Raw genomic sequence first — 8,487 nt, forward strand, 5'->3', positions numbered from 1 at the left:
ACACAACAAACGCAACGCTGTTCGGCGTCCCCTATTCACAGGAGAAAACCGTTTAAAGCAAATTCGACGACCGTGCAGCGCACTGTTGACATGACCGCGCTTGCAACGTTGATTGCCGGAACGAATGAGCAATACGGCGCCGGCAGCGATGTGAGTGACACGTATATACTTGTTCCTTCTGGCATCGGACTCTGGCTCACTCGAAGCTGATGTTGCCTTGTCAGGAAGAAGTTGGCTGCAAGCAGCGTTGCTCCGACGGTGTAGTACCTCCTATCTCTATCCCTTTTTACACAGGCATAGCTGTTTCCTTAGCGACATTAGCCACCTGCAACCAGACGCCGGGAATCCTTTTGTACTTCATCTTTTTACTTTTTCTTCCGCCAAAGTGCTACAAAGTGCTGACATTGGCGGACCGGATGCGACCTCGACCAGCGGCGGACAGGTCAGGGAGCCCTGTCAGGCTGGACCCTGTGGGGTCCAGAGGTGTGCTAGTTCACAAACAGTGCTCCCGACGTGTAGAGCTTTCCCGACGTTCCCCATCTAGAGCTGTCACCGGCTCTGAAAGCCAGTGGCGTCGTGTTCCCGATTAAAGGCGACCACTTGTCAAAAGCGCAGCATCGGATACCGCTTCCGGTTCGACCCGCGCATCGGTGCAGATTATGCGGACGTAGAGGAGGCTACATCAATGTACTTCTTCCGTATGCTTGAAGAAAGTTTCTTGCGATTCAAAGCAAACCACCAGCCTCTTTGTGTCTATCCAATGGAACAGTTTTGTAAATGATGGGAGGTCTGAGGTGTGCAATAACGTTAATGCGTTTAGTTGGGCGAGTTGGGAATGGCCTCATAAGTTATTCATTTCTAGCAAACTTGGACACACACACACACACACACACACACACACACACACACACACACACACACACACACACACACACACACACACACACACACACACACACACACACACACACACACACACACACACACACACACACACACACACACACACACACACACACACACGCACACTACGCACAACAAGACAGGACGCTGGTGTCCTCTCTTGCTTTTTGGGCGTGTACGTATGAGTGTGCATGCGTGCGTGCGTGCGTGCGTGCGTGTATGTGTGTGCATGCGCGCATAAATGATTGTGCGGCCACAGGAGTGATAGGTCAAGGAAGTTTCATCGGCTTATCTTGGTTGGACAAACATACGTCCGACCTCTGTGGAACTTTTTTTCTGGTTGTATGACAGTTTCAAACATCGCAGAATGAGCACTGCCGTTTTAATTCCTTCGCTTGCACGCAGTGTCCGCAACGCGTGTCTGCACTGCAGAGTTCATTAAAAAAATTCCAAGGAGTCGCCCAAGACGAAAGGAGTGGTCGCCTGTGTCATAATGGGGATGTCTCTGCTGGCTAAAGTTGTCATTAGTTAGATATGAATAAAGTTCATGGAAACCAGTTTTCAGGCAGAGAGCAGCAGTTTATCTCTTCACAAGGTTTTAATGCGTAGAGTGGTAGCAGGTTGATAACACTATAGCGCATGCGGTTTTCATCCTGCTCAGCTTATTGTCAAGAATCTTAAGCGTAGCTGACGGGACAGCATTTACTCAAAGAGTGCAGTGCTTTATTAAAAAGGTGCAAAATACTTGGAATCTTAACATTGTCAGAGCCGCAGTCAAGAAGGAAGCAGGAGTAGTCGACATATCTAGTACTTTTGTATTATCAGTTTGAATCAGCGAAACATTACAACTTACGTCGTGACTAAAACCTCCTGCGATACACGCTTACACCAGAGAGTGACGCTGAAGTAGGCCCCAGCCATTGGCAGCACGAAAGTGGCGCCCTCGATGTTGCGCGGCTGTGCTTACAAAACCGAGGCTTGCCTGGGAGCGGATGCGGCGGACACTATACAGGATAAGCTTCAAGTGGCCTCCTATGCGGCACCCGTTTCAAGTGTTTGGAGCCCAGTCTCATCAGTAAAAATTCCAAACAATTAGGTTACGTGAGCTTCACCTTGCAAGCACGAGTGTGCATGGTTCGCCAATACCTTATTGCGTGTCACAGTGAGCCCGGCCGCATGTGACGAGGCGAAAAGGGAATGATAGTTCAGTGCAGTCGGTTCATCCTGAGTACAGAAACTGCTCCGCGATGAACAAAGGAAAAGGGCAGGAACATAATAAAAAAACTATGGGGACACTTAAGTGACCCTAAGCGTGGACTGCGACAGCATCGGATTTCCCATTTGTTGCAACTTCTTTTACAACTTCTCATGTCCAACGTACTTGGTCGAAAATTTTGTGTATTGAAAAGTCGTAAGGTACTGTTATGAACCGATTTCGATTTGTAGCAAAATCTTTTTTTTTTATTTTTCCATCACTCGCATCGAGCTGTTAAGGTTGCCATGGGAAACAATTGGGGAACGATAGCAAAAATGTTAATAGCATTACATGTTAGCCTCTGGAAGGGAGATTCGCGGATGAATTGATTGTTGCAGGGAAATCTTATATATATATATATATATATATATATATATATATATATATATATATATATATATATATATATATATATATATATATATATATATATATATATATATATATATATATATATATATATATATATATATATAACAAAATTGCGTTCATAAACTCTTTTCGTTTCAAAAACACTTTTGTTCAGATTCACTTGGTATGGTGTGTGTGTCAACCACTGCTTTGCATTTATTGGTACATAAGCCACCATACTGCTATGCTGTGACGGAGCGACATTTGCACATAACATTTCCGACATAACTGCACCAGCGAAAGTACGGGACTCCAGGAGAAAAAGAACATACGACAACACCAGACTAACAACTGAGTTTAATCGAGAAACAGCCAACCCAGGTCACCAGAACACGCATGCGTATCTGACGCACTAAAGAACACCACATATGTGGCGATTCACCAAAGATTGCATACACGCTCAAAATCTGGCAAACAACAAAATACACTCATTTTGCCTATCAATCTTGCACGTGCACACTTCTGCTTTGGGAATTAAATTCCTTGTTCGTGAGCAGAAAAGATAATGCAATGGCGCACGTGTCACTGCCTTGCAGCCTAATATGGTAGGCTTCCAGGATTTCCCTCTCCTCCCGGTTTTTTTTTTCCTTTTTCAATGACTGAAACGCCGTTTAAAGCCGGAACAGAGTTTTCACAACTCCTGCAGTGACGTGGGAAATTTCTTTGATTACACAGATTTTTCAGGGAACTGTTATGTTCGCGTGCCCGGTCATTTACGCATCTGCCAGTTTGGCTCGTGTACACCCTACCACATGACAGGGGTACCTTGTAAACGACATGAGTCGAATAAGGAACCAACTTGTTGGCATGTTTCACAGTGCAGCCCTTGGACTTCTCCCGGCTAATTATCGGCTAAATTTCCCTAAGGAGCTGTTTATGTAAGCTCTTTAAAAAAATAATCAATCGTCGCCTTGTGCATTTCATTGAATTCAACGGTCTTCTTGACCAGCACCAAGCTGAAGTTAGGGCTGACCGGTCAACCACTGACCGGCTCGTTGCCTTCGTATCTAATGTAAGGGACGTTTTTGCGCATAAACAGCACTGTTTATTTTCTTTGATCTAAAGAAAGCATATGATACCACATGACACTATGGTATCATCCGTGACCTGTTCTTCATTGGGATCCCGGAGAATATGCTGACAGCGATTCAGCGTTATCTGACTGAGCGGAAATTCAAGGTCCGTGTGGGGAAATAATTATCTAAGCAAATTTTTCAAGAGAATCGTGTCCCTCACGGCGGCGTTCTAAGCTGCACGCTTCTCATAGTGAAAATAAAACTCATTTAAGAGCGTTCTACGAAGATAAATATCCTACTTTGTGTATGTCGACGACGTACAAATAAGCTACAAGGAATGTAATTTGTCCATTTATGAGCAGCAAATTCAGCTACTAGTAAATAAAGCAGCAAAGTGGGCAGAAGAAAACAGATTTAAACTCGACTAAGAAAAAACGGTTAGTGTCCTCTTCAAAAAACGGTGTGGTTTTAGACATAAACCCTACATAAGACTTAATGGGCAGAGTATTGCTGTCCAAAAAGACCACAAATTTCTTGCTGTCACAGTCGATGAAAAACTTAAATTCATCACACTCATTAAGCAGTTAAGACTTAAATGCATAAAGGCAATGAACTTTCTAAAGAACCTGTCACATCAGCCTTGGGGTACAAATCAATACTGCCTGCTGAGCCTTCTAAATAGCGTAATTCTATCACATATAGACTATGGCTTAATAGTGTACGAGTCAGCACGAAAAAGCACGTTAAAAATGCTCTGCGCAGTGTACCACCCAGGGCTTCGGTTGGCTACTGGTGCTATCCGCAGAAGCCCAACTGCCAGTTTGTACGTTGAGGCGGACCGATGGTCACTTGAATGACGGCCGAAGTTCACAAGTATAACATACGCAACGGAGGTATTAGCTCACGCTGACCACCCACGCAACGCGCTGTTGCAAAACGCAACCAGTACACGGCTGTTTTCAAACAGACCGTCGGAAACCCCACCTTTACCCATTAGAGTCGCCACACTTGTCCAAGACATGAACATATCAATCTTCAATATTCTGGTGACTTCTTTAAGGACATAATTGCTCCCTGGGAAGTGCACCCACTTGACTGTGACCCATCTTTTCGTGCGGCTGGCATACATGGGTCGCCAATTGGCATAAAACAGCACTTCCTATCCCTGCAAGCAAAGTATCAGTGAAGTTCACAACTGTCCATTTCCTGAAACAAAAACAATGAAGAGACACACAAGCATATTTACTGCAGGATGCCATGGTACCCCGTCGGCTATTAGATGTATCCTGGAAAAGAAAATTCAAACCTCTGTTATTTACTCAGTTTTCTTATTTGTGGTTGATGCCCCGACCTCTGGGCAACCCTACAGAAATCCTGTAATGAATTCCATCCTGAAATGTCTAATTTGTGCACGAACATTGAACCTTAAAATTACAATATGCTGGATCATCCCCAGGGTTCTGGCCCATGCGCCTCGAAAAACCGGTCGCGCCATCTCGCGACAGCAGGCGGCGCTGTGGCGTGTAACTCAATGGCGATGAAAAATAAAAATTAATACCTAGTCGCGCATAAATGTTAGATATTAGCTCTCTCGCCTATATGTTAAATGCTTCTCAAAGTTTCTTTCAGTATTTTCATCAATGTAGCTTACATATTGCGTGTACTATGCGCAATGAGCTACGATAGCATGGAGCCTATGGCGAGATCCCGAAAAATACCCCACTTGACTTCACTTTATCGCTCACCAAAGCACTAATTTCAAAAATATCGACAAGCTTTCGGAGCTTCAGGTAGCGTAATGTCCTACATTTAAAGAAATATAAAGTATTTTACATTTGAGTGGTGCAAAATATTTCTTGCGATGTTTTTCTTTTGATTATAAATCCCCCGCACCGGCAAGAAACACGTGGCGCCCTCTCTCGGTGTGTTGGCAAGGCGCACGTTCCTGCTGCAGTGGCCCTGCTACAGTGTCCCTGCTACAGTGCCCCTGTTTTGGTAGGTTCCTCTGGGAGGTTGAGTCGTGCCGTACGAATGCGCACTTTTATCAAAAGTTCCCCCATCGGCGTGAGGCTACGACCATGGGCTGCTATATGAAGTCCTACAAGAAAGCGCGTTCCTACTATGAGGTGTATAGAGGAAATTATAAAGAGACTCTTTTGCTTGACAGGTACATTTTTTTAAGCGCATATGGTGACCCCACGACACCGGGAGAGGTGATAGTGGAATTGCAAGTAGTGAAATGCGTAATTCCCGAACACTCATACTTAGAGTCACTCACCGATTCTTGTATATGGTTCTTGCACTGTGCATTGAAAATTTTGAAATCGTGTATTAATGACTACATTTTAACACTCCAGTTATTAGCCTGAATAGCAGACAGCTCTTCGAAAGTTTTGTCGATGTGGTGAAAGTGCTGCACGGACGCGTTAAAGTGACTGAGTGCTGCACTATAAGAGACAGCAAACCTGATGCTGCATTTTATGGCAGTAGGTGATTTGTCCAATGCAAAAATTAGTGTGTGGTAACTCACATCTTTTCTTGGTTGATAAAGCGCGTCTCATGATTCAATCGTTCGCCATCGATGAGGGCTTTATCATTGCTGTAATCGATGCTAGTTTCGGCAATTATGTCAACGGTGTACGTAAACTATGAACCGCTAACGAAGACTTCATAGAATGGCATGCTGGGAACTATTCTGAAGAGTGGGCCACCTGTACGGCAAGCTAGTAGCTACGCCGTTACCCAGAGCAGCAATCAAGAATCAAACCCCAGCTAAACATTCTTGATTATGATTTAAATTTGCTGCGAAATGAACAGAAGTTATTGTCCGATAACGCGACGTTTCAAAGCTTACTGGTTATCTCCAGCGCGGCGGCTGGGCGCTCCATCCAGCCAGTTTGTGCAATGTGCCGCTCGGGCTAGCGATTAGCGATAGGACGCTACGTGCGCGCGGCCCTGATAATGCAGTGAATTTACCGTGTTGCGAATATGTGCAACAGTACTCATAAGCACTGTCGCACGAGTGGCGCGAGCATATTAATTTTTTTTTGCATATGGCGTGCAAACCTACTCCCGTTTTTTATTATTTTTTATGTCACTCTGCTATGAACTTCTCGCTATCCTCTCTATTTGCCTTTATTTCCGCCGGTTGCAGCTCCGGTGCTTGAGAGATTAGATAGCAATCGCCGGACCGGCTGCATTTTTAGTTTCCTTTTTGTATTTTCGTCAGTTGTTGCCTCTGAAGCGATTGGTAAACTACTACTTCTTCAAGGTGTGACTCCTGGGAGTTGCAGGGGCTTTATAAGCCCACAAACCGCGGGAGCAGGAAGAGGACGCCGTTTCCAGGGAACGATTAACACTATCCGGCGACTTTGAAATGTGCCATAATTAGTTTCCACAGCCTACGAGAGCAAGCACTCGAAGAAAGGTATATATTGCATCATGACCACGCCTTAGGCATTTTCTTTAGGATGATTGTCCTTGAAGGGGCAGAGGAGGCGTCCGATAATGGTGGCCGGCTTGTGTGTAGTTTGCATCCCTTCCTTTCAGAGAATACTGACCAAGGTTTCGCTGACACCTTCTACGTACGAGCTGCATACGCGATTTTGCCACTGGCGTGTCCTTAGCATATAAGCATATACAGTTGATCTCGTTGCATCGTTTTCGGTTTTGGATGATACATCGAGTGAAGAATCTTGGGTATCCATTTCTTAGAAATGTTTTCTTTTGCTGATGATAAGTTTTAATAGTGCAATGGCAACCTCGCACCAAGCGCAATGGGATAAAGTGTTTTCTTCAACACAAGTGTTAGATGAAACACTTTTTTCCGAGCGCTTTAGCTCAAAGAAACCAAGCGCCAGGCTTCGAGAGATCGCAATCCTGTAGCCGAACATTCCAAGGACTCAGACCACAAAATCAACTTCGAAGAAACCAGCATCCTGGTAATCGAAACAAATTACCACAAAAGGCTCCTGGAATCCTGGCACATCCAAACCAACCCGAAAAACACCAACCGCACTAAAGGAAACCTGCTTCCACTATATGCCCAGGGACTACAACGAAAAAAAGTCGCCATTGACCGCCTCCCCGCAGTGCGAAAACGTGACTAACAGCCTTAACCTCCTCCCCCTTTCTCCCCCTCCCCCGCTCCTTTCGCATCACAGCTGTCGTTCTTTTGACCCATTCCTCCCCTCCATACTTTAAGACGCTAGCTGCTGCCCTCGTCACCCCTGATGAAGGAGCCGAGTCGGCTTCGAAACATTGGGTTAAAATTAAAGTGTTTGGTTGGAGATGTGCAGTTAATTATAAGACTCGGTTGCCACTGCAGAACGCCAGACATCTTATTCTTTATTGCCATTTATTTTCATATTGCTTTGAGCACGCATGGCGTCACTATTCTTTTATTCTTTTAGTCGTGATGTCACTGTGCTCGTATAGCTCTCAGCTGGGAAACGTGAGCGCGTGCACTGAAAATGCGGACAACGCTTTTTCAGACACGTGCTCTCATCTGCCTCGCGTCACTGCGCCCTAAGGCAACCAAACACAAAGATGTATCGAAAGGGTACTCCCGACGGGCAGCATTGATTTTCTCAGAAGTGAATGGATAACTTGTAGAATTGCCCACTTACAGGAAGGTTGCTTCCGACCAGCAACCCACGTTTGCAAACGGCGTTTTCGCTTCCTGCTCTGCTGACTGAAGGGGTTAGCTTGGCGAGAGATAGTTTTCGGTTGGCAAACTGTAGAGGACGCTTGATATTCTGCAAGTGTGTTTTTTGGCGCAAGCGCCCAAAGTCGACGCTCTAACCTACGACAGAACCGGTCTACGCATGCCCACTGCAGGAGACGCCGCCGTACCTCGGCGAGGCGCCGGTATCTGTCCGTGCTAGACATCGGCGCCAGCTA

This window comes from Amblyomma americanum, chromosome 9 (genome assembly GCF_052857255.1).
Source record: "Amblyomma americanum isolate KBUSLIRL-KWMA chromosome 9, ASM5285725v1, whole genome shotgun sequence".
Lineage (NCBI taxonomy): Eukaryota > Metazoa > Arthropoda > Arachnida > Ixodida > Ixodidae > Amblyomma > Amblyomma americanum.